The sequence below is a fragment of the Chinchilla lanigera genome, unplaced genomic scaffold (assembly GCF_000276665.1).
Source record: "Chinchilla lanigera isolate Chin_1 unplaced genomic scaffold, ChiLan1.0 scaffold00042, whole genome shotgun sequence".
Classification (NCBI taxonomy): domain Eukaryota; kingdom Metazoa; phylum Chordata; class Mammalia; order Rodentia; family Chinchillidae; genus Chinchilla; species Chinchilla lanigera.
In genome coordinates, this window is record NW_004955443.1 from 8,831,995 (window position 1) to 8,857,129 (window position 25,135).

Genomic DNA, 25,135 nt, shown 5'->3' on the forward strand with positions numbered 1-25,135 from the left:
TTAGCAGTGCATCTATAAATTAGAACTTTGCATTGTTTTGAAATATTTGATATGAGAAAATTCCATTAGATAAGAAGTCCATTTACATGAATACAAGAAATTTCAGCATTCAGTCATTAATGAGAGAAAAATCATGTGTTGAGCTTGTCAAATACAATTTCAATTATTGTGTTTTTAATAGTTTTTTCTAATGATCTAAGATTTTTTTATTCTCTACTTTTGCAAAGTGTCTTATTAACAGTTACACTCAAGTATTTGAAGATAATGTTACAAATTTTTATTAGCAACATCATGTAGCCATTTCAAGCATAAAATCTCTGGCTTAAAAGTATTAGGGTCGTGCAAGCAAGACCAAGTTCCCAACAAATGTTTTTATTTAGAATGCTGTACAAATTCAGTACTGTGTGTACTGCCTCATAATTTGCATTTTATTTTTCATATCTTCATTATATCATATGAACTTCCATAAAAATCCTATGCCAGTGTGACACGTAAACCCTATCATATAGCATCATCTATGTGCCATGTCATGAAAAACAAATAAAAACCACTGAAATACAGCAATGGATTATCCCAGGTAAGAGGGTTAGGGTAGGCCCAGCTCCTGGCTCACTGAGATGCTCAGTGGTACCATGAGCGCCCATGGTTCTTTCTGTCTTAGTGAGTTTAAGGCCAGCCTGAACTACATAGTTCTTTGGCTCTTGTCCTCAGTGTCCTTCCTGGTTGTAGGATGGCTGTAGTGATTCAGATGTTATATCCTGGTGCTGCAATATCCAAAATTCAGAGGAGAGAGAGTCCTCTCCTTAGGCCCACTGTAAGGGTGAGGAAGGACTTCACAGTTTCCTAGCAAACTGTCCACCCCATCTCAATAGCCAGAATATACCTAGGGGCCTTGCCACGAAAAGTACCACCATATAAAGCAGTCAACTCACTTCAGCAATGTCCTCAGAAGCCAGTTCCTGCTGATAAAAGAGGAAAGGAGTTTCTTTAAAAGTTATGGGCTGTAACCAACTAATAAAGCTTAGCTTCACTGAAAGGAGGATCTGCCATGTGTATCTCATAATGTGATGCAACATAACTACCTAATGCCTCTCAAAAAGTATTCCTGCACAATTATGATATGGAACTGAATCTCCCTCAGTCTCCAGATCCACAACCAGTTTAAAGAAATATTAGGGATAGAAGAACTAGTCAAACAACAGGGGAAATCCCTCTAAATCGAGAGATATTACATTCTATTGAGCAAATGATCTCATATTTCCAAAAAGACAGTGGCATGAAAAAAGAAAGGAGGAGATTCATTAGGCTAACAGAGACTCAAGGTATGATAATCAGATGCAGAAGTCTGAACACTTTTGGATCAATCCAGCCAATTATAAAAAAATGTGTGTATTAAGAAAATGGGGGAGGGATAATCAGGAAAATTCGTGTATGGACTGGATATTAATTTAGATGCTATTAACTGTGTTCAAAATGGCATGATGAGGTATTTATTGATAAAATGGATTAATGCATGTTATTTGTCTTAAAATACTACATCATAGTTTTAGTGGATTAAGATTCCCTGCTAGCTCTAGAGAGGACGCAGTTTTCTGTGTTACACAGGGACACCCCCTATGTAATTAATACAAGCTCTCCTGAAAGAAAGGGACAGAGGAACAAGGGGAGGGGAGGGGCGGTTATTGGGTGGGAAACCCATGTGTGCAACCAGTGTTAATGCATCAGCATGATACATCTGAAAGTGCCCTGATTAGGAGATTTGCAAACGCTCAGCCTTGGCTTAATTGCTTAACCTCTCACACCTAATAAGATAGACGGCTTAGATGGGTGGCATCCCCTCCTTCCTTCTTGCTTTTCTTCCTTTCTGTGCAAACAGAGCATAATCATTTGTTTCCCAAATGGGAACTTACATTAATGGGCACACCTTCCTTTCTTTCTTCCTCGTTTCCTTCCTTCCTTATTTTTTTTCTCAGCAGAACAAATATTTTGCTTTAGCTCATCTTAGGTGAAACCACAGTCTAGAGATAAATCACAGGCACACTGTTAGGATGGAATTTGGACAACAGAGTCACAGTGTTGGGGTGGCTGGACCCCCGCCACAGCCCTGCTGGCCTCTCCGCCTCATCCACCCAGAGGAACGTAGGGAGAGCCATAGACCTTTACAGCATTGCTGAGCTAGGTGATTTTAGTCACCCCCCCACCCCTATTCTAGGATGCTGTACTCAGTGACTTCCTTTCAAACAACTTATGTTCAATATTCCGTTTTACATTAATAGAGTAAATTATCCTGTGAGTAGAATATAACAGACTAGGAGGGGTCAATTTTACTTTGTCCTGCCACTGCTTCCTGTGATGAATCATTTGTCTATGCTCCGTCTTGGTTTTTCAGGCACTAAGGTATTTGGGTTCCCAAATGGTCTCCACGGAGACCACCTACATGGCTCTGTTCCCACTTCCAGAGTATAAACTCCTTGAGGAAGAAACTCCCTCTTGTGACTCTTCCTTCTTTGTGTCTATCAATTTTCTACAATGCCTTGCTTAGAAAAGGTGCTCAGAAAGTGTGGGCTGGTTATTTGATACTATGCAAATACAGCTTTAACATTCTGAGAAGCTTATATTTTCTTAAATTGTCAGTAGTGTTTGTACTGATGGAGACTGATGTGGGAGTGAGTTTCTCCTGGTTGAGCGGCAGAGGCAGGAGCCTTTTGGAGGCCACTGACATACAGAAGCATTTGCAACCCCCCAGAGGCAAAACTGCAGCTCTTACCACTTCCCCCACCTCCTATTCCATCCCTTGGAACACTCATTTGTAAACATTTTCGTGTATTTCTCCAGATTATTTTCTTTCTGCCACACCCATCTTCAAGGAACAGGCCAGCATTTGTGTAGTTAGAATCAGTGCAAAATCACACAGATAGAATTCAAGGAAAGGTTCTTCACTGCCATTGTTGAAGGGTTGGGCATTTTTCTTACAAGCAGCGGACCTGTCAGAAGACATTTGGATGTTCTGATGTCTCTCTGATGGTCTTGCCTATCATGAAGAAGGGAGCAAAGGTTAGAAAAAAATTACTTAGTGTTCTGCAATGGGGAGTCCTTTCAAACACGATTAGTTTCACACAGTATTCATCTGTTCTTGCATTTGCTAAAAGACAAAGTGGCCTATTAGTCTATCTTGTCTCTTTTCTGCCTTCAAATCACACTGAGTGTTTTAGCAGAATAGGAGCTGAACCACACTCTCTCCTGTAAACTGTTTAACTGGAAAGCAGTAAATTTAAAGATCTAAAGGAGCAGCATAGAAACTGTTAAGCAATGCCTTACTCTAATTAACAACCATTTATGTCTCCCGTTTGGTAAAGTGCTTTGCAAATGTAATCACCTTTTAGTTAAACCATACTCATTTTGTGAGTAAAAATGATTTCCTTTGTGAGAAGAATTATATATATTGCTTTTAATTAACCTGGAACTATTTAGTATTAAAAGAGGTCCCTCTAAAAATTACAATAGTGCTGTGAAGAGTTAATTTGCTATGTAGTTTAAAAAATCTAATCTTACAATAAAAGTTGACTTTTTACTTATTTCTAATCAATAAAAAATTAAGCATAGAGGAAAAAGCATTCAGCATGTATATATACAACAGACACATATACAGTATATTAAAACAGTTACAGTGTTTAAAATTCTCAAAGATTAGCACTATTTTTAAGTCATGCTTTAATTATAACTTGATTCTTATGATATATTAAGTAACAAGATTCCCTAATTAGAGCTGGCTACATAATTATTAGTTTCCCACTATGAAAAATTTCTAAAGATATTACCACTTATATATGTTCTTTTGCTAAAGGTCTAGTCAAATTTTTGGCCCATTGTTTAATTGGATTACTTATCTCATTATTAAGTCAAAAGAGTTGCATATGTATTTTGAATGCAAATCCTTGTTATATGTGTGTTGTGACTATTTCCTTGGAATCTCTCCTATAGTATTCATTTTTAAATATTTTTATGGGCAGCAGTTTAAAGTTTTTCCTTTCTCAATTTTTCTAACAGCTTATTGAAAATATTTTTCTTTTCTTATTGTTTAGCATCTTTTTCAAAAATCAACCGATAAATGTTGGTCATTTTCTGGGATCCCTCTTGTTTTCCATTAATTTATTTGCCCTAGTACTCTACACTGTCTTGATGACTGTGCTAGTCAGCTTCCCCTTACTGTCACAAATACCCCAGGTAACCAATTTATAATGAGGAAAGGTTTATTTTGGCTCATGGTTTTGGAAACCTCAGTCCATAATATGACAGACCCATGGCTTTTAGGCTTGTATTAGGGGTAGGTGTTGGGACGCCAATCATTGCAGCAGCATTGAAGAGCAAAACTATTCACTTTGTGGCGGAGATATTAAAAAGAGAAAGAGGAAGAAACCAGCATCCCTCAAGCTCCTTCAAGGCCACACCCCCATGACCTAAAGCCTCCCACGAGGATCCAACTGTTAAGGGTTCTGCTACTTCCCAATAGTGTCATGGGCTGTGGATGAACCTTTAACACGTGGGCTTTGGGAGCATTCCAGATCCAGTTTATACTGATTAACGTAGTAAAAGATATTTCAAAGTTAGGTAATTAAAATTCTCTGGGTTTTTCAAATTTATTTTTCTAGTATGTTTTAATATAGTAAGGTTTTTAAATTTTCCATGTAAATTTTAGAAATATCTTAATTTTGCAAAATTCCATGTACTATCAGAATTGAGCTGTATCAACTGATAACTTGAGATAAATGGGTGTCTTACTGAAATAAATGTTTTAATTCATGAATATGGTATATCTCTTCATTTATTTGGATCTTTAATTGTGCTCAGTTTTTTTAGTTTTTCGAAACAGACCTTGCATGTCTTTTAGTAAATTTATTCCTAAGAGTATATGTAGTATATATTATTTTAAATTATTGGAAATACAATTCTAAATTTTTTCTTTTTACTTGTGCATTTTTGAAATATAAAATGAGAAATTTTTGCCTACTAGTGCAAGTCCCTGCAACTTTGTTAAATTCATCTGTTAGCTTTGTAGGTTTCTAAGGTGATTGGGAACATTCAAGTTGTCTACAGATGTTATAAGTTTTACTCTTTCCTTTCTGATCCTTACGTATCCTATTTCTTTTTGTCACCTAATTGTCCTAAATTCAGACTCCAGAATGTGTTTATTCAGTTTTAAGATAAAATATTCTTGCATTGTTGCTGATGTTGGGTGAAAGTTTTTAGTACTTCAACATCAGGTATGAAACTATAAATTCTTTTGTGGATGCCTTCATCTGGTTGAAAGTTGACTTTTGTTACTAATTTTTTCAGTTATTTTTTCCATGAATGCCAATGACCTTTGTCAAACTTTTTTTAACCTCATCTATTAATGATTTTTTTCCAATTGCTCTGTTATTATGGTGAATTACAGTGATTTTAAATGGATTAAAACTAGGTGTGTTAGCACATACATGCAATGCCAGCACTTGGGAAGCTGAGGCAGAAGGACCACTTAGAGTACCAGGCCAGCCTGGGCTACATAGAGAGTGCATGGACAACCTGGACTATATAGTGAAACCATTCCTCAAATAACAAAAAAACAAAAACAAAAACAAAGCAAAATAAAATGTCTCCACTTCCCTCTGGGAGCAAAATGGTTAAAATCCATCTTGCATTTTTGAGATTAACACAACTTTATCATAGTTTATTTCTATATATTACTGAATTAACTTTGTCAATATTCTGATAATAATAATCATAAAGGATATTGGTCAGTAATTTTATTTTCTTTCTTTTATTTTCTTTTTATAGTTTTTTTTCAAGGTGTGTTGGTCTCATAAAACAAGTTTTTGAAAAGAGTTTAGCTAATATGAGTGTTATTTTGCCCTTAAATATTTAATAAAATTTGTCAGAAGTAGCCTAAAGTCCCATCAACTGATGAATGGATAAAGATGTGATTTTTTAATATAATGGAGTACTACTCAGACATAAAAAAGGATAAACTTGGGTCAGGGATGTAGCTCAGCAGCACAGCACCTGCCTGGCAACTGTGAGGCCCTGAGTTAGGTTGCTGGCACAAAAAAAATGTTAAAGTTGAGACATTTCTAGGTAAATGGATGGACTTTGAGACCATACTGTTAAGTAAAATAAATCAAACACACGTGTAAATATCACATTGTTTCTCCAATGTGAGAAACTGAAAGTGTAAATAAGGACCAGAATGTATATTAGATATTATGAAATAGTAACTTGAAAGGAACTGGGGACGGGGAGGGAGACAGAAAAAAATGAGAAAAGAAGGAAAAATGGAAACAAAGCTTTCATAAATAAGGAGGAAAAGTGGGTTGAAGGGAGGGTAAGGGAATGGGGAAAAAAATGAATTGGTTTAAGTCATGTACAGGTACAAAGCCCTTGTAATGAAAATGATCATTATATATATTTAAAATGCACCAATAAACTTAATTAATACAAAAATGTAAAATAATTTGGTTTGGGGATAATTTCCTGTCCTAGGGAAATTAGTAAGGGAAGAAAAGAGAAAAAGGTTACAAACAAGCATGAGGAAAAAATTTTTTTAAAATGTAATGAAAATGCTTACTGTCTTGATTATAGTGGTAGTTTAATGGTCATATTTATGTGTTAAAACTTATCAAATTGAACTTTTAAAGTATGTGCTACTAATTATATGCTAATTATACATCAATAAAACTGTTAACAGCTAAAATATAAAAAATAATCAATAGCATTCACTGGAACACAACCAGAACTATATTGAAAAAGTAATATTAATATTTGTAATGATTATTCTCTTTTCAGTCAACTCCTGTAAGCTCTTTACTTATATTTAATAACAAAGAATGCTACAGATTTAGTTATTTGGAGACATTGGAACAATAAGCAGTGAAAGAATAAAAATTCATAAAGATAAAAAAAAGAAAAATGAAAAAGAAAATTACCTGGATGTGGATCTTTCTCTGTGTTTGTATTTTAGATAAAAATTCAATTTCCTTAACACACATGTGTCTATTCACATTTTCTATTCTATGTTGCATCAGTTCAGCAAAGTTGTACTTCTTAAGAATATTTTTAGAATTATAAGTTTTCAAATGTATTGCAAAAATTTCCCTGAGGTATTCCCTTTATTTCTATCCATGGGCTCTCTATAGGTATTCCTTCTTTTGTTCCTAGTATTCCTAATTTGTGTCATGTCTCTTTTACCTATGGTTTTATGAATCACATGATGCTGAGAAGACAACTGTTGCATAATTTAGAGCCTCAGGTTACCTGTGGACTAAGTAGTGACGTCAGTTGCTTTCGAAAACGCTCTACTGAAGGGTCCTCTCAGGAAACATTTACTGAAAGTAATATCATACCACTATTTCATTATTTCAGGTGATAATACATTAACACATATCTAGTAAAAAAAATTCTGGTAAAAATTTTGTTTACCAAAATTTATCGGTACAACATCAGGATTAGACAGTATATCCTACTAGATAAAACCTCAGGCTCTGGAAATCAGACAGACTTGTGTTCAAATCCTAGCTGTAGTGCCTGCTGGTGGGGAACCTTAAGCAGATTACCTTATTTTTCAATCATTTAATGATGTTAGGGGGTTTTTTGGTACCAGGAATCAAACTCAGGACCTTGTGCTTAGTAGGCAGGTGCTTGTTTGTGCCACTGAGCTATATCCCTGGCCCTAATCATTTAATGATATTAGGATTAAATAAGAAAAAACATTTAAAGCACTAAGTGCAATTATTGACTACCACTATTACTAGCCTGGTTAGATTTAACCTTAGATAACAGTGTTTGTCGTGTGTGTGTGTGTGTGTGTGTGTGTGTGTGTGTGTGTGTGTGACATTGTCTTGGGAGCCTTCACTTCCTGTCCTAGGTTTTGTAAAGTGCTGCTCAGCATTATTTTGTGAGTATTAGAGCTGTAGATTGTAAATTACCTCCAGAGAAGCTTGACATCTAATGGGGTGCAGTCTCAGATTGACTGAAGTGCTTTCTGAACCATTTTCTTTTGCACAGTTCTTTTGCAATTCTTTAGGGATGAAGGGTACTGCCAAATCTTTCCCCATATGTTCTTGAAAGTTATCTAAGCAAGGCCAAAAATGAAAAGAAATTATTAAAATATAACCCTAAGCAAACAGGAAACTGACTTTTTCTTTTGGGAACTTAGTCAAAAGCCAACTTTTTGTGGTTTTTGTGAAGGTTCCTCCCACAAAGTTCAGAAATTCATCTTCCATTTTCAGTTTCTTATTTTCGTCTCTTTTCCAGGCTACCTGCAAAGATACCATCTCTTCTTTTACCGTATAGAAGGTGACTGCACAGATACTTGCCCAGATTCTTCTTAGTTCTTTTTTGTCTTCTTCCTTTTCACTTTGAGATGTAGATAATCCCATAGAAATACCAGACAGACACACTGGCTGCAGGCAACTATAAATAATTTCTTTTTCCACAACCAAATGCAGATACCTAGCGCATATTTATACAGCCTATTAATCACTGTTTAGTCAAGGAGAAAATCAAGCAATGGACAAGCCTGGACAGAAGATGCATCTTCTGTGGAAAGACTCCTTTGTTTTATTTATGTAACTCCTCACATTTTCAAGCCATCGTGCTGCAGGATAAAACTATGGAGCTCTGCTTCAAAATCATGGGAATATATTTTTTACTTTATTTTTTTTTTAATTTTAAAAATTAAAAAGACTAACAAAACAATGCTGAAGACAAAATCAAAACGACACAAAAACAACAAAAATGATACATGACCTCAAAACATTTATTTTTTACTTTAAAGAAGTGACATGACTGAGTGATTTCATTTGGGAAAATGGGAACTTAATAAACACACACATTTCTTTGTTTTTCTCATGATGAGTTCTTTTCCCACTTTTAAAATATGTTCTATGTTCACAAGACTGTAAGGCCTGCGTGTCTGTGTTGTGGTTCTTACTTACCACTATTCTTTGTACATATTTCCCTACAAAGGCATAAATTCCACATTTGCCACTGTTAGCGAGGTACCATTTGGTCATGTTACTGTTACGATGAATTTAGTATGCTCTTGTATTCTCCTGTTGCTGAGGATTTGAATTGTTTTTAAACTGCTACTCACTCTTTTAATATTCAACAAATAAGGATTTCACTATTAATTTGCCCCTTCTTTGGGGGTTACTTCCTTTAAAATAGATTACGAACATTTTTTCAGTGGGTAGATTATAAAATAATTTGTGTATCATTAAATAAAAAAGCTTTCTGGGGAAGAAAATTAGAAGAAACACTTTATTCTGAGTTAGTTCTTTGTAAGCAAATTTCATTCCAACTATTCAAGAAACAATTACTTTTCATAATCACTTTCCTTACTTTTTTTCACCTAGATGGCATTTCAGACTGATAGAGTCAAAACAAGAAATTAGAAGTAACTTCTAGAACCAATACTCAATAAAAAACAGCACTAATTATACGTTAGGTGTTATGGTAGTCCAAGCCCCCTCTCCTTTTATGAATAAGGAAAGTGAGCTTTAAGACAAAAATACTAATGCTCTAGGCTTGTTTTTAAATATGACTTTTTTTTGCATTTTAAAGGCTTTATTTTTAATTATTACCCAGAAATTTTCTATTATAGTGCTCCAATGGTTCCATAAGATAAAAAAAGATAAATCACTATCTTTTGTTTTATTTTGATTTGTTTTATACATGAGACAGGAAAACAGAAAACATACAAAGTCATACAGGTAACCCTTTGTCAAGCCAAGATAAAAACTCATTTCAGTAGCTGGACATGGAGGTGCAGACCTGAAATCCCAGCACTCGGGGAGGCCAAGGAGGAAGATTGCAAATTTGAACCCAGCCTGGGCACTTAGCAACTTAGCAAGACCTTGTCTCAAAATAAAATATAAAAAAAAGGCCTACGGATGTAACTTAGTGTGACGGCCTTGGGTTCAATCCCTAGAACCACAAAACAAACAGAAAACAAGACAAAACTCCCTTTTGTGACTCCTTTTCTATCATTCTACCCTCAAGAATATACAAATCTTCCGAAATTAGAAAGGGACACCAATTTGTGAATGTGGGAGTATAACTTGTGTACTACTTCTTATAATTAGATTTATAAACTCTTAGTCTTCCCAGCCTAGGGTATTATCATTTTCAAATATCTTATCCTTAAAGACATTATTTCCTAATAGTTAAGAAGGCAAAATAATATTAAAATTCATGTAAAAATATATATTGGATGCCAATATGTCAGCAAGCATTCTAAACATTAGGGATTAAGCAATAAGCAAACAGGAATCACCCTTGCTCTGTGGCTGACATATGTAATTAAAATGCATGACCTTCTTAATGTCCAAACGAATACATTGAGAATTATATCAAATCAGTGTTATACAACAAAAGGAAAACATTCAAAAGTTATAAGTATGTATGAAATAGACAGAAGAAGAACTGTGATATTAGAACCCTCTTTTGGGAAAGAAATTTTGCAATAGATAGAGAGAAACTTAGAAATGTTTATACTGTGTGATTCAAAATCCTCAATTCTGGGACTCTTTCCTAATATAGAAAAAGCTATCTTCACAAATATTTTCATGTCAGAGTTCTTTTAAATATTGTGTTGTTAAAAAGATAAAAACAATGTAGAAAAACTAGAGGCATCCACACAGTTAAACGAAACACAAGCTTTCAAATACAGCATTTATAAATAGTTTCTATTAATGAAAATGGAAAATAGCCTCTTATAAAATGTATATTTGGAATGATCTGGAAAAAGAAACATCAAAAATAACAAAATTATGGATGCTTTATTTTCCTCCTTCTGTTTTGGTACTTTCTAGATTTCTACAGCAAATTTTATTACTTTTATAATCATAAGAAAATTTTAACTTCCCCTCTCCACAAGTCACGTGGTAGCTACAGATATATTTGTTTTCGTGGATACAAAACACTGGAGATGCCAAGCGAAGGGAAAGTGTGCCAGAGGATGCGGGAGGAATTTATTTTGTTTTTCTCAATTGTCATCTTATCTTATATTTAATTCTGCATAAGTTCTTTTTCTCTGTTTTATCTGTGCCAGACTTACATATTGCTTATGTATTATTTAATTCTTTCCCAGAGAGAATTGGAAAATTAATGATAGATTAAAATTCAGCATCTTGACTTACAGACTGGACTAGAGCCCAACGATTGTGTGTGTGTGTGTGTGTGTGTGTGCGCGCACGCGCGCACGCATGCACGCGCCAATTCAAATATCATTGAGCAACTGGAATTGCTGTCTTTTTTGTAAGCTTACTATATCCATTATCCCACAACTACACCTGTCAAGCAAAAACAAACGTGGAAATGAATTCTGGCAAGAGGCTTAAGAAAATCTGCAAGAGGAACAAGAATGAATCTCCTAATTCAGCTTTGCCATTCCAGGACTTTTCCATGAAGTGTTGGTGAGTTTGTCTGACTCTGTGTTTACAGTGGCAAGGTGAACCCAATAGTCAAACTTGACCAGGCCGGTAGAGTGAGGAGGGAGCTGGATAACAAGGGGGAAGAGCAAGGAGGAGAGGAGGTGATATTCACCAGCTGTTCTGGGGCCTTGAGGGGCTGCAGATGACCTTACATTCCTCTGTCACTCACATCAGCCTGTCTTGATGCCAAGCATCGTGGTTGCTAGAATTATAATTTAAGTGGAATGAAAAGGTAGAACAGCCCTTGGATACTGATGGAACTACCACCAAATATTGACTCCTTGTGGATCTATGTTGACTCTCTAAAGAGAAACCCTTAGTAAGCCACTTTTATACTTAATAATTATAGTTGAAAATAGCAGCCAGGGAAGCTTAGTTTCAAGGGCTTTAGAATATATATGTTTATTTCTTTTACTCTTAATATATATTTACCTATGTATCTGTGTGCATTATTTATCTATCATATTTAGAACAAAATAGTATTATATTACATGGTGTTATATAATGTCACATTATATTAAACTAAATATAACCTTTAAGGTGAAACTAATCCACAATGCCCAAATATTTTCCTATAGAAGATATTTAATTCAACTCAGGACACTGACAATGTACAAAAGCTTTGTATCAAGTAAGTTCTACTGAAATATTCATGTTCAGCAGAAAAGGGGAGCAGGGCATTGGGCAACATGGTCTGGACTGGCTAACCAGCTACAGAGTTTGGGGAAGGTAATCCCAGTTTACCTCTGAGTCTCAGCCTTGATAACTGTAAAACGAAGGCCTTGAATCAGGAGACAGCTGAGTTTCCTCCCGGCACTCCAACACAGCTGGTACGTGGGCTGCCCCAGGAGTTGATGCAGTATCCACGGTAGTTCCCAGGAACTTCAGGGTGCAGACTCTGTTCCGGATCTCTGAAGATGTGTCGTGATTACGGAAGTGTTTGTGTCCATGACTTCAGGAGAACACATGTTCCAAAGGCTTATTACTGTGAGATGTAAGGGAGGGGCAGGAACCAGCAAGGATGAGATGGTTCTGGTGTTGCAAGCAGGACCAATCATCACACAGGAGGAGAAACAGCACCATAAGGAAGCTATGCTTCTTCCTGCCAGGGCTGGAAGAGCCTTGCCCAGACTGACTCTCATACTGTCTTCTCATAGTGAGGACTGTGATAACCTGCCCTCACTCCCAGTAAAAACACTACCTTCCCCTCTTATCCACCACACTTCTGAGGCTGGGTCAAGAACACAATACCCTCCAGGGTCCAGAATTAAACCTTACCACTCCAGTAACAAAATACACAGAGCCTTATAACAGCTTATAGCAGCAGAGCCATTTCTTACTTAGCACTGGCTACTCTTCATCCTATTTGAGAACAGAGGTATAAGAGAACATAGTTCATGTTCCTGAGAATATCCAAGCCCAATAGGGAAAGCCCTCTGCATAGCAGTTAAGCAGTTCCTCAGTTCTGTAGTACTTACAGTGTTGTCTTGGTTACTTTTCTCTCGTTGCTGAGACAAAATACCTGACGCCCAAAATTAAGGAAGGAAAGGTTTATTTCGCTTACAGTTCGTGGAGGTTTTAGTCCATACTTGGCAGATTACAAGGCAGAGTGGCACATGGCAGAGGGCTACAGCTCATGGCGGCAGAACACAGCTAAGCAACAAGCACACACCAGGGCAGAATGGCCTCAAGCACCCTTTTCCTCTCCCTTACATATGCAAACTATCCACCCCAGGGTGGGTATAGCTCTCACACCCATAATCAATCAAACTCTAAAAGCCTGCCCCATGACCGCATGAGGCTTTGGGGGGACACACAGACAGAAACCATAACAAGTGTGCAAGTCACCAGAGGCTGTACAGCACCTCTATGCTTTGTTATGCCTTATTCCATACCTTGCCTCCCGGGCCAGTCATTAATTAGCTGTCTTTCAGTTCAGTGTCCATCCTTTTGTCTTCAACGTGTTTTGATGTGCTGTAGTTAGGTCTTGCAGCCATATTTGTTTTACCAGCTGGTAATATTTTAGGCTCTGTCAGTACGAGCGCTAGAAGGAGGCAGGAGACTGAAGGAGGAAGCAGAGACTTGCTCCTTCTTGTCTGCTTCCTGTCCCTGTGAGTGTCACTGGGAAACACTTCTTCACCCTAACTTGGCCATATCCACCCACGGCAGCAACTGAACCCGATCTGCAGTTGTCCCAGACACTCCAAGAGCAGCTTTATTGCATCACTCTCTAGGACGCGGGCACCAGGCCTCTTAGGGTCCGGGGAGGCCTCAGCATCTGAACTCTAAGCCATCAGCATCAGCAAGCAGCACCCACTCACTCTTCAGAGGCCCAAGTTTCGGCTCTTTGGGGCCCATCCTGAGAATCTCTAAGTCTTGAGAAGTGCAACACCTTTTGTTTGTTTCCTCAGCCCTGCAGTAGTTGTTTCCTGCAGTTGTACCTCCCTGACACTGAAGACCTGTCTTTACCCCTGCAGGTATCTAGTGAACGAACAGTTGCCAGTAAGGGGTCTGGTTACTGCCCCTGGACAAGACCAGGTTGGAAAATGTCCCTACCTAAAATCCAGAGGCAGCACAGAGAAGAGGGAACCAGAATTAGCTTCCAGACCTGAATTTGAATTCTCCATTTTGTAACCGGCTAGCTCCTTGACTTTGAATGAATTACTAACTTCTTTGACCCTGAGTTTGCTTGTAATAAGAATGGGGCTTCCAGCTGCTCAGAGGGGAGGCAAAGTGCTTGCCACATCTGGCCTGCTTAGCAAGTATAGCCATTGTAATGACCGGATCTTAGGTATCTTAAGAATTTCCAACAGAGTGCATTATAAGGATCTGCTGAATGGGGAGAAAAGTGCTTAGAATAATCGTGGCTCACTGGTGTAATTAGATTTTACTGACCCAACATGAACTCCTATGTGGGGTCTGGTTCTATCAGTAAGTGATGGTTTGAAAGACCTTTTCTAATCATTATTTTAGAATGAGGAGTAATAAGTTTACCTGAATGATAGGGGCAAAAAGTATGTGTTGCTCATTCTCCTACCACCCTGACACACTTTTTTCAGGGCTACAGGATGGGAAGTGGGAATTCACCATATCTTGAAATATCAGCCAAAAAGAAGCCAGGCTTGGTAGCTACGTCACAAGCTTGTGGCTCTCTACAACTACAAAGTAGACACTAGCTCTGTTTTGTTTCTCATGGCTTCTCTCATAAAGCGCAAATGATTCACCCACTGCTGGACAATTGGTGGCATCCCTTCTGCCTGCTGAGTTCAGGATTCTACTAGAAGACCTGAAAATGAACAAGATCTCAGAGGGGCATCCTGGATCTTCCCAAGTGCAGGAGGGAGGAAGCCATTCCAACACAGAGCAGGAGAACAAAGCCTCCATTCTTCTGAGTACAGCAGACAGGCAGACATTCAATCTGGTACCGCCTGTGTGCACAGGGGGAGGGGGAGGAGGAGGAAATCGGCAGAGCTGTCCTGCTTCACATCTAGGGCTCTGCAGAGCTGGGCCAGATAAAGGTATTTGTGCAAGTCTGGAAGGTAGATAGTCCAGGCCAAGTTCTCCTAGTCCAAAGGACCAGAATGGAGACGTAGAAGAACATTCATTCCAGAACATTTCCTCTCCACAGACGCCTAAAACTTCTTCAAAGAGGAACAAACAAAAACAACAACAAAAAAAAAACAGCTTCAGAAGACCTCTAAATCATTCCTTTCTCTGGGCAAACAAACCATGAATTGTCCAACTAACCAGGGAGGCAAGTTTGAGAGAACCAGAGCTAGCTCACTGTCATCTTGAGGTGGCTTTGCTCACCTCAAAGTAGCTGTTATTTCCTTGAAGAAGGGTGGTGACTCCTAGATGCAGGAAAAGGCCCACAGAGGAGCCAGAGAACAAAATCGTCTTGTTTTCAGACTCTCCTCTTCTACTTGGTAGCGGGCGCTGAGGTCATGTCCCCCTGGAAGCCCTCTCTAAACATGCCCCAAGAAAGAGCTCCTGCCGGATTCATCATGGGTCCTGCAACTCATTCTATGCTGTGGGCAGAAAGGTTCCCACCCACACTGCACAAAAGCAAGAGCGAGTGAGAGACAGGGTGTGGTTTGGTGCTAGAGCATTTGGCCAGAGCGCAGGAGGGCCTGGGTTTGAGCCCCCAGCAACTCAAAGGAAAGAGAGAGCAAATGAGGGAGAATGGAATGGGAGGGAAAGAGAGTGAGGGAAGGAAGGAGAGAGAGGGAGGAGTGGGATAGAAAGGAAAGGGAGGGAGAGAGAGAGAGGGACAGAGGGAGGGAAGGAGCGAAAATCATTCAGAAACAAGTGTATCAGAGAGCCAGCCTTCCGGAGATCAGGGCTACTCTACGGGCAGAGATTGTCGGGTCCCTGGTTAATCATTTCCTTGGCTGGAGCGTAGGGAGCCTGAAGCAATTGCAAAAACACCTGGGGAAATAAGAAGTCTGGGAAACCTGAGAGGAGAAAGGGCTTTGACGGGTCTTGCGCATTACTGAGGCTGGGGAGTGTCCTTGCCTTTGCTCTACTAATTAGCTTCCAGGCAGAGGCCTCCCCAGGGCCTGGGCAGGGCTGGTGGAGTGCTCCTCTAGGAGCCCAGATTCACACACAGATCTTTAGATGCAGCTGCATTCAATGAGTCAGGGCCAGGGGTAAGGCCAAGGGCGAAGTGCTGGCTGCCCAGCACAAAACAGCAGTGAGAGGAGGCCAGAGTACTAGTCTAGATCAAAGTCAAACATCACAAAAGCAGAGCTGGTGGAAGCATCAGCTGATGAACACAGCTCTCGGCAGCTGGGAGAAGGCCAGGAGAGGCAGAGAGGTCCTTGTGCCCTTTCTGTGGAGGCTGCACATCCTCGGAGCTCTACCAGCCCAGACTGACTGGGCATTAGCTATCTGGTGACACTGAATCTGCTTTCTACATCCTACCTTGGGGCTTCTTTCTTCTTTGGTTTCCTAGCTACACTTATTTTGAATTAAGTTAATGATTTCTCCACTGAATGCTGTGTAGGTATCAAGACTGTGCTTACATCTTAGCTAGGAGGAAACAATGGAAACAAGTACTCGTGGCCTAGGGGTGCATGGATGTACAATCCAGGGCCATCTTTGGAGTCGGAGGAACACCGGTCCATCCCCTCCCTCACAGCTCATGCAACTTTAGACAAGCTGTTCTCTTTCAGCCACAATTCCAGGATTATGTGATGATAAACATCAAATAAGGGTTATGGCAGAAACTGGTACGCATTTCCTGTTACCATGGGTTACTGAGTTCAGGGACAGATTTCCAGGTTCTTGTGTGTGAAGAACAAAGAATTGGATTAGCACAAGACAGGAAACAGCGGCAAAGTTTATTAAAGCAAAAGCACACCCAGGGTGAGCAGGTTCACGCTGTGAGAGGAAAATGGCACAAGTGCCTAGAGTATAGGGGTTTAAATGTCCTGCCTGCTTTAAGGAACCTCTCATGGGGGGTGGGGGGGTCTTCCAGAGCATGATTGGCAGAATGATTGACAGGGTGCTGAGTCAGGTCGGCTGTGTCTACTGCACATGTCCTTTCCCACAATTCTCTCTGTCACAGTTGTGTGTACGGTACAAGGTGCAGTCCACATGCATGAATTTTCAATGAGCTCCGGTGAAAGGAAGGTTACTCCAGGGGACACCGGAGGTCTAGTGCACCTGCTTTTTGGTTTGGAATTTTTAGAATTTTCCTGGGTGGGCTTAACGGTCTTTGCTTCTCTTATCTTGACCACCTTGACATAAGCCCTGGGATTTACGTTGGCTCTGAGGTGCTGCCTCAGGTTGGGGTAAGTGGAGGGGCGCGATCCTGTAGCCACCAACTGTGCCGTGCATATTATGCCTACATATTTGTTTCCTATTTCTTTTCTAGTGGTGAATTTTCACCTGGGCTCTGGGTTCATGACTACCTGAAATAAAGATTGCATTGTCCAAGAATCTTTTCTTTTCTTTGTTTGTTTGTTTGTTTTTGAGACAAAGTCTCACTATGTAGTCCAGGTTGTCCTTGAACTTACTATGTGGCCCAAGCTTGCCTGAAGCTCACGGTGATCCTCCTGGCTCAGCCTCCTAAGTGCTGGGATTATAGGTGTGCACCACCACACCTGGCTTTTTCCAAGTATTCTTAAAGCTAGTTGTTCCATTTAACCAAATTCTGGCCAATTGGTTATCCAAGGAAATTCTGTGAGCAACCTGCAGGGAAAGCCCTTAAATTGAGAAAGCAATGCCTTCTTACTTGCTTTATTTCCCTGCTGATTAGAGTGTGGAAGTGATGGCTAAAGCTCATGCAGCCCTCTTGTTCCAGGAGGCAGCATAATAAATGGCAGAAGAGCAAGATGAAGGCTGCACCACTGTGAAATTTTGTGGGGCCATCATCGCCCAACATTTCAACTGCCTGTCTCTGGGTTTCCTAAAGAGAGAATGAACTTTTAACCTTTAAAAAAATTCAAAAATAAAATTCCATCTTGAGGGGGCTGTTACCTGCTGATCTTAAATCTAACCAGAATTGTGCGACGTGTACTTAGTACAGTGAAGGTAAGATTTTTTTTTTTAAAGAAATACATATCAAGGATATCAGAAATACAAACGTAAGCCAGAAAGACTATGAGGAAATACTGGCTGCCCCTGCACTCCCAGGCCATGTGAGTGAGCTCAGAAGCACAGCCTCTGTCAGACAGCTTCCAGGGCCACATGGGCAGGAGCGAGCCTGGCCTCTCCTACACCTTCTGCTAAGTCTCTTCTGTGAAGAGCAGTGCACACACTTTTGGGAGGCCTGGCTTCCTTCCTGGCCTTTCTGAGTACCAGCTGTGTGACTTTGGGCTCCTTTGCAAACCCCTCTGAGCCCCAACCCCCTCGCGTTAGAAGGGAGCAGGAGAAAATACCAACTCCTGGGTGTTGTGGTAACACTTAAACAAAGTGTCAGTACGTGTGGCATGTGGTGCCTGACATGTGAATGTTTAGAAATGAAACCTGAACATCACCTTTACCCCTTCCAGCCCCAGCCCAGGCCTCAGCAGACCCAGCTGCTAGCTGCCCCTGCATGACTGCTGCCTTTTCCCAGAGCTGAGCTGCGCCTGTCAATCACAAGGCCTCCACCTGGAGCGCTGCCCTGCTCTGTGTGTCCTCCATCTTTTGCAAACTCTGTGGGCAGCTTTTGGCACTCCTTCTCCTTGCCTGTCAGCCTGGCAATCTCCTCCTCCCCCATCCCCTCCTCCCCTCCCTCTTCTCTGATGTCCAACCACTCATTAACATTTACTGCCTGCATTGTTATTTAGTGCTGAGGTGCAGGTCTCAACTTGCCAACCACACTGTGTGCAGGGTGGGGACCTAGCCTTTTCTACCTTTTCATCTCGCAGCCCCTAGCTCTGCGTTCTGCTCAGGCCTCAGTGAATCCTTGCTGAACGGGTAAAACAGATCCAGTTACCCAGAGACCCCTGGCAAACATGTTCTTCAGAATCCCTTGCACTTCCTTCCTTCCTCGCACTTTTCGGTGCTCCCTGGAGTTGAAAGCAGTTTGGTGACAAGGCCTGCTTGTAATACTCTCAGGTACTCAATTAACTTTGCACACAATCAAATATCTGCCAGTACAGATTGCTTTGCTGACCTCGGCCAGTCAGTGGGCATAAGGGGAAAGACCAGAAAGCACCTAACTCAGGAGGCATGCACTGCTGCAGTCAAAAGAAGCAATCCACAAAATATTTCATGAGTGTGAATCAATGCCACCATTTGGAATTTGGGAGCACATTTAATTTGCCTCTTAAAGGAGGAACATTGACCCAACACTACTATTCTGAATATGAGAATACATTTAATTTATTTTAATTTCTTTCTTTCTTTCTTTGTCTTTTTGAGACAATGTCTCACTTTGCAATTCAAGCTGGCCTTGAGCTCACTTTGTAGCCCAGGCTGGTCTCAAACTCACAACGATCCTCCTGCCTCAGCCTCCCAAGTGCTGGGATTACAGGCGTGCACCACCACGCCCAGCTAGACCGCAACTGTGTGTTTGTTTGTTTGTTTTTAATTTTTGTTTTTTTTCTGGTACCGGGACTCAAACTCACGACCTTGCGCTTGCCAGGCAGGTGCTGTGCCGCTGAGCTAAATCCCCAGCCCCTGAGAATACACTTAATTTATTTTAAACAGCTACACTGGACTTGTTTTACGTGCATGTACTTAATTTGCATGGTGCCCCAATGCCTCCAAGACAAGAACAGGACAGCAACTACACTGATCCCTTGCAATCTACAGTGTACAGTCTGACATACAGTCCTCCAAGCGGCAGATGTAGTTCAATGCAAAGGTGCTGCGTCCAATCCCCCCAAAAAATGTTCCAAATGGAAATTCTAGTGCTATCACTATCCCTTTTAAATAGGTAATTTAAAAGTAACTAGAGGATGCTTGCCAAAAGTCAGAGTCGCTGGTTTGTAACTCTGTCTTCCTCTCCTGCATGATTCTGCAGTTCTGTGGTGGAACCCAGGAATCTGCATTTTTGCCAAAACGTCAAGTGATGCTGGTGCAAGAGGTGGTCCATGGGCCACACTTAGAGAAACACTAACTGCGGGAGAGAAAAGAGATGCCTCACTCCCGTTCCTCCTGCAATATTCCCGCTGCAGGCACAGCAATAATGAAGTGATAATGAGTTCTTGATCTGCTTTCCAGTGTAGACAGAGCAGTGACCTGAGCACAGTTTTGGAGCAGAGATCCTCGGATGCCGGAGGCTCAGAGAGCTTGCGTTAAGGGGTAGGTCGAAATGTGGTTTTCTGGAGCGGGGGATGGGCCAGGCCTGGACGCGCTCCCAGACTGTAGAAGAGAGAAGTACACTGGCCACCAGCTGTTCTGGGAGAGTGACTCATCCGCCCATGTGGCAGGAGACAGGGTGGCAGAATGACTCCCCGGGCTGTGGGGGGTGTCAGGAGGAGGGGGTGGGTGTGGTTCCAGAGCACACTGCATTCCAGAGGGGAGCCAGACCTCCTGGAGGTCACCTCAAAGGCTTCAGAAGAAGGGAGGGGGAGGGTAGCTGAAGTGTCTCAGCAAGACCACAGAGGCACTGTGCAGTCATGAGCATGAAAAGCCCTGTGTGTGCCCAGGAACTCTGGATCTACCCTGTTCTCTTCCTCTTCCCTGCCCCTAAGTCTGGTCAACTCTACCTCTTTCAGTCTTTGGTGTACCGCCTTCCCCTCCGCCTGTGACCCAGCTTGCACCTTTCTCTTTACAAATCCCCCCCAAGCTCAACCCCATCACTTACTGTTCCCTTGAACCCGGTGGGCTCCTCACCTTCATTCTCTTCCTCTCCGCCTCCCAACCCTTGGCCGCCAATGCGTTCTCTTCAAAAATGCAAATCTAAGCATAGTTTCCCTTTACTTAAAATCCACAGCCCATGACTCAGTGGTTCTTAAACTTTAACGTGCGTTAGCGTCACCTGGAGGACTTGTTCCAACACAGAACACCGGACCTCACCTGGAAGGCTCTTGCTTCTCCACCTTTCCCTCAGTTTCCTCCCAAACTCCTCAAGGAAGTCTCTGTCTCCTTCACTATGGCCGCCATCCCAGCGCACACCAGGGCTTTCGTGCGCCCCCCATGGAGTCCTCCCTGGGAAACTGCCTGACAAGGCACTGTAATTCTCCCAGTATCATACAGATGGTGACTTGGGGGTTTAGGAAACTTTCCCAGAGTCACACAGCCAGTAAATGATGGAGCCAGGATTCAATCCTGACTTCCTCACCAGGGCTGCAACCCCTGCCTCCAGCAGGCGGAGCAAAGCTTTCCTTCCTCCATGCACTCCAAACGCTCCTTCCTGTCACGTGTACCGTAAAGGGGGAGGTCTCCCTTCCCCGGCCATGTCATCCCAGAGCTCTTAATCTTTGTATCCTGTGCTGAGCTCAGAGAAGGTACAACATCATCGGCAATTACATAAATCAACTACTTGAGTTAGAGTGTTCACAAATGTAAGGGAAACTCGATGATGGGGTCTTGGCTATGGAAGTGAGAAACATGCCAAAGATTATTTAAGCTCCTCATAATATGCCAACGGAAGTCATGGTATCAGTCACATTTATATTAGAGATACCGGTATCTCCATGATGATACACAGATATCATTTTATATTAGGGAAAAGCCCATGAAGGATGGAGACCCAAAGATTATTGCCATTTAATCCATCTATTCTAATGGGTCACTATCTTCTCCCATTACCATCTTGACTGCCCGGATTATTTCTTTCTAACTTATCCACTGTGAAGAAGTTTTTACTTCCATAATAGCATGAGAGCCCAGATGTTTCGCGTTCCTTTCCACAGGAAACTTTGGTTAATGTCTTCCTACTGATCTAGAAAGACACTCCAGGAAGTCAACATGTTAGCCAACAACTACAACAGAAATATAGGTACTAGAGTAAAAAATCTCATGTGTGTTTGGGATTGAGACCAATATTTTGTGTAAATAACTACCATCCGATAGAGAAAATCAGTTGTCATTGATGAATCCAAGCTGTAGATAAACATCAGTTTTTGCTTCTCTTTCCCTGGGAAAGAAATTGTTGCCACCCAGCCTGCAGGCTATCTCCACTGCTGCACCTCTGAGACTTTCCCTTCCCAGCTTCGGAGCCTAGTTTTGCTTTACAAGGGAAAAATGGAAGAACGTGACAGGCAGAGCAAGGTGACCTGCCGCACTTGCATTGCTCCAGAACTTAGGGAGCTCCGCAAGCGCCTTCCCAGGCTCCCTGGGCTTGGGGTTTTCTCTTTTATCTGACTCCCAGGCCCTTGTCCAGTGCAGCAGGCACAAGCTGGCAGGCTCTGCCCATGTGAGCAGCGCACGAAGGAACCCGAGAGCCAAACCAGCCGCCTGCACTGTGTGACAAGCCCGCGATACAGTGGAAAAGCAGACAACCGTCTTCCCCATGTGCAGTTTGCTGTGAGCTGTACAACACCATCTCCTCGGGCGGGTTCTGAGCAGAGGACCCGTGATACTTAGACCCAGGATGGCTCAGCGTCCTGGCCTCTGTATCCTCCTTCCCCCACAGAGGCCAGAGGACAGGAGGTCTGGATCCTTCCTCCACAGCCGTTTGGAGCCTTTTACTTCCTCTGATCCAGCAGATATATGTAATATTTTTCTACAGATCCCTTAGGCTGTTTTTCTTTCCCACTCTGCAAATCAGTAAGCATGAATCTTTGCAGGGAAGCCTGCATATACAGGTTCTAAGGATTCAGGCATGAAAAATAATGAAAAAGAAAAAGAAAAATTAGTTTTTCATTCTGGCCCGCTAAGGACACACGGGCTCAGACGTTTCCTGCCCGAGTTACAGCTTCCCTCCTCTAGCGCTCATACTCCCCCTACTGCCTGATTCTGGAAGTGCACCGGCGAGTCCAGGGCGGCAAGGGCCGCCCAGGCTGGTCTCGGGATATCCGTGTAGAAAGATGGCAAAGGAATTGCCAAAAGATGAAACCCTCAAGAACTCTTGCAGTGCTCTAGTGAAGGCCCCAACTCAACCCTTTCTTTACATTTCAGGAATACACTCTGCAATAAAGCCTGAGTAAATAAATCCTCCTTGAATAGAGTTTTGTCAAATAAATGTAGGGTTTCAGTGAAGGTTGAATAAGTGAAAAGATCTTTAAATTTGGATTCAGAATTAGGAACGGAGAGCCAGACTTTGCTGTTTCACCTGAGTGACCTGGGTCACTTCATGTGCTCTTTTTTAGGCCTCAGTTTTGCTATCTGTAATTTGGGCACAGTGGCATTGCTGAGTGATGGTGTGGGAAATAAGTGAAAGAATGTGAACCTATGAGGAGCATTTTATGACAAAAATTACCCTGAACTGCTTCCCTTTCAGTCTGACACACACACACACACACACACACACACACACACACACTCCTTTTCCACATATCTAAGTGGACATGCTAATCAGGCAATGTGGCCCCCACGAAAGGAAGTCAGTCAAGGAACGCTGTCACAAACAGGAAGTAACAAATGCCAGCAGAAAAACTGTCTCCGGCAAAAGCAAAAAAGGAAAGAGAGAATGGGAGGGTGTAAAAAAGAGAGAAAGAAAGAAAGAAGACAGACACAGACTGACAAGAAAGAAAAGAGAGAGAGGGAGAGAGGGAGAGAGACACAGTTGTAGGGTTGTGAGTTTTTCTAAAATGAAGTTAGAGTTAATGATTTGGGATGTTGCCAGCCTGGCTCGACCCCCGAAATAGGGGAGTTTTAGGGACGATTAGGTAATTCTTGACCTGGATTTGACCTCACAAATGGGAGTTCTCCCTCTACATTTTCGCAGCTTTGTAGTTGGTAGGTTCCTGCCTTTTTAAATGTAGGTCTCTCCTCCTTTTCCCCTGTGGCTCTAGGAGGGGCCGCGCGGCACGGCTGGGCTGGGAGGGGCCGCCTGGCCGGGAGCCGCCGCCCGCCGCCGCCCAGCTGCTCCGGGCAGCCCGCTGGCTTCCTGGCCCCGCAGCCCTGCAGCATGCTGGGCCGGCTGCTTGCTGCGGGGAGTGGAAGCGTGGCGCTTCAGCTCAGTTGCAGCCGCGCCGAGACGTTTTACAACTCTGGAGAGTATGTCAGCTTTTCCTTCCAAATTTGTGCTTTGGGGAGACAAAATCCTAAATATTTTTTTTAAGAGAAGGAAAAAAAAATGAAAGGAAAACATACCGACAGATTAAGACACATTGTGCTGTTTACTTTCTTGTTTTTCTTTTCTCATTGTTGAAAGCTCTTTCGAAAGTCTGACAACCTCTCTTGTTTCTTCCTCAATTTTGAGTAGTAATGTCTCTGTCTCTCTGTCTCTCTCTTGTGGTACTAAGGGTCGAACCCAGGGCCCCCTCTCTGAACTACATTCCAGCAACCCCGCCCAGCCCAGGCAAAGCTCTTGCTAAATTGCCCAGGCAAAGCTCAAACTTGCAATCTTCCTGCCTCAGCCTCTCAGAGTGCTGGGATTACAGGTGTGAGCTTCCACACGTGGTTCATTCTGTGTACGAGTCCAGTGGTTCTTGAATTCTAAGTCATCCCCCAGCATTCCTAAAGCACTTCGTTTGTTCGCAGCACCAAGTTCCTGCTCTGGTCCCTAAGCGGAAGCTGGTCCCTGCCTCCTTGGCCTCCATCCCTCCTCCCTAAAGGGTCCCTCCAGCCTTGGGCAAAATGCTTGGTGCAAATGCGGGTTGAGAAGTAAGGAGACTCCCATCCAACCTCCAGCAGAGCCCAGCCCAAGGCCTAGAAACAAATGCAAATATTCTTAAATGTGGATTACCCCCGATTTAGGCTTTGTACATTTTGCAATGGCCTGCAGCGCATGCGCAATTGAAAACAATATGGAGGCAGAGGGCTGATCTCCAAGTGCTTCACGTTTGAGCCTCATAACAAGCTCCGGAGCACAGCAAGCAGGTGGAATTAAGCTGGTGTTACACACAGATGGGGCAGTGGGGAGCACCGAGGCACTGACAGAGCCAGGTCACTTTCCCAGGAAACCGGCCTAAGAGACCAAGGTCTAAATGCTCCTCCTTGCCTTGCTCCTGCCTATGATGGGCCTACTACCAACCGGTTCTGCAGCTCTCTCGTTCATGCTGAACAAATCAGCTGTCACCATTGTTACACACAGGGTAGCATACATACTTAAAACAAGGTAATTTTTTCTGTTAGAAATGACCCAGGGCTGTGTTTCCTATGCAAAAATCAGATTCTGG

General features: G+C 42.0%; 1 long non-coding RNA gene across 4 annotated transcripts; it reads right to left on the minus strand.

The window, feature by feature from the left end:
• Positions 1-254: 254 nt before the first annotated feature.
• Positions 255-13,564, minus strand: LOC102007947. Of its 4 annotated transcripts, none has more exons than XR_262199.2 (5): positions 13,364-13,564; positions 12,213-12,453; positions 7,959-8,104; positions 2,768-3,031; positions 255-2,018 (listed from the first exon to the last, which is right to left on the minus strand). It is a non-coding gene; the product is annotated as an uncharacterized LOC102007947 (long non-coding RNA). The 4 variants fall into 4 exon arrangements; XR_001235447.1 differs by having other exon boundaries at positions 255-962; positions 1,911-3,031; XR_001235448.1 differs by having other exon boundaries at positions 255-3,031; positions 12,213-12,420.
• Positions 13,565-25,135: the final 11,571 nt, after the last annotated feature.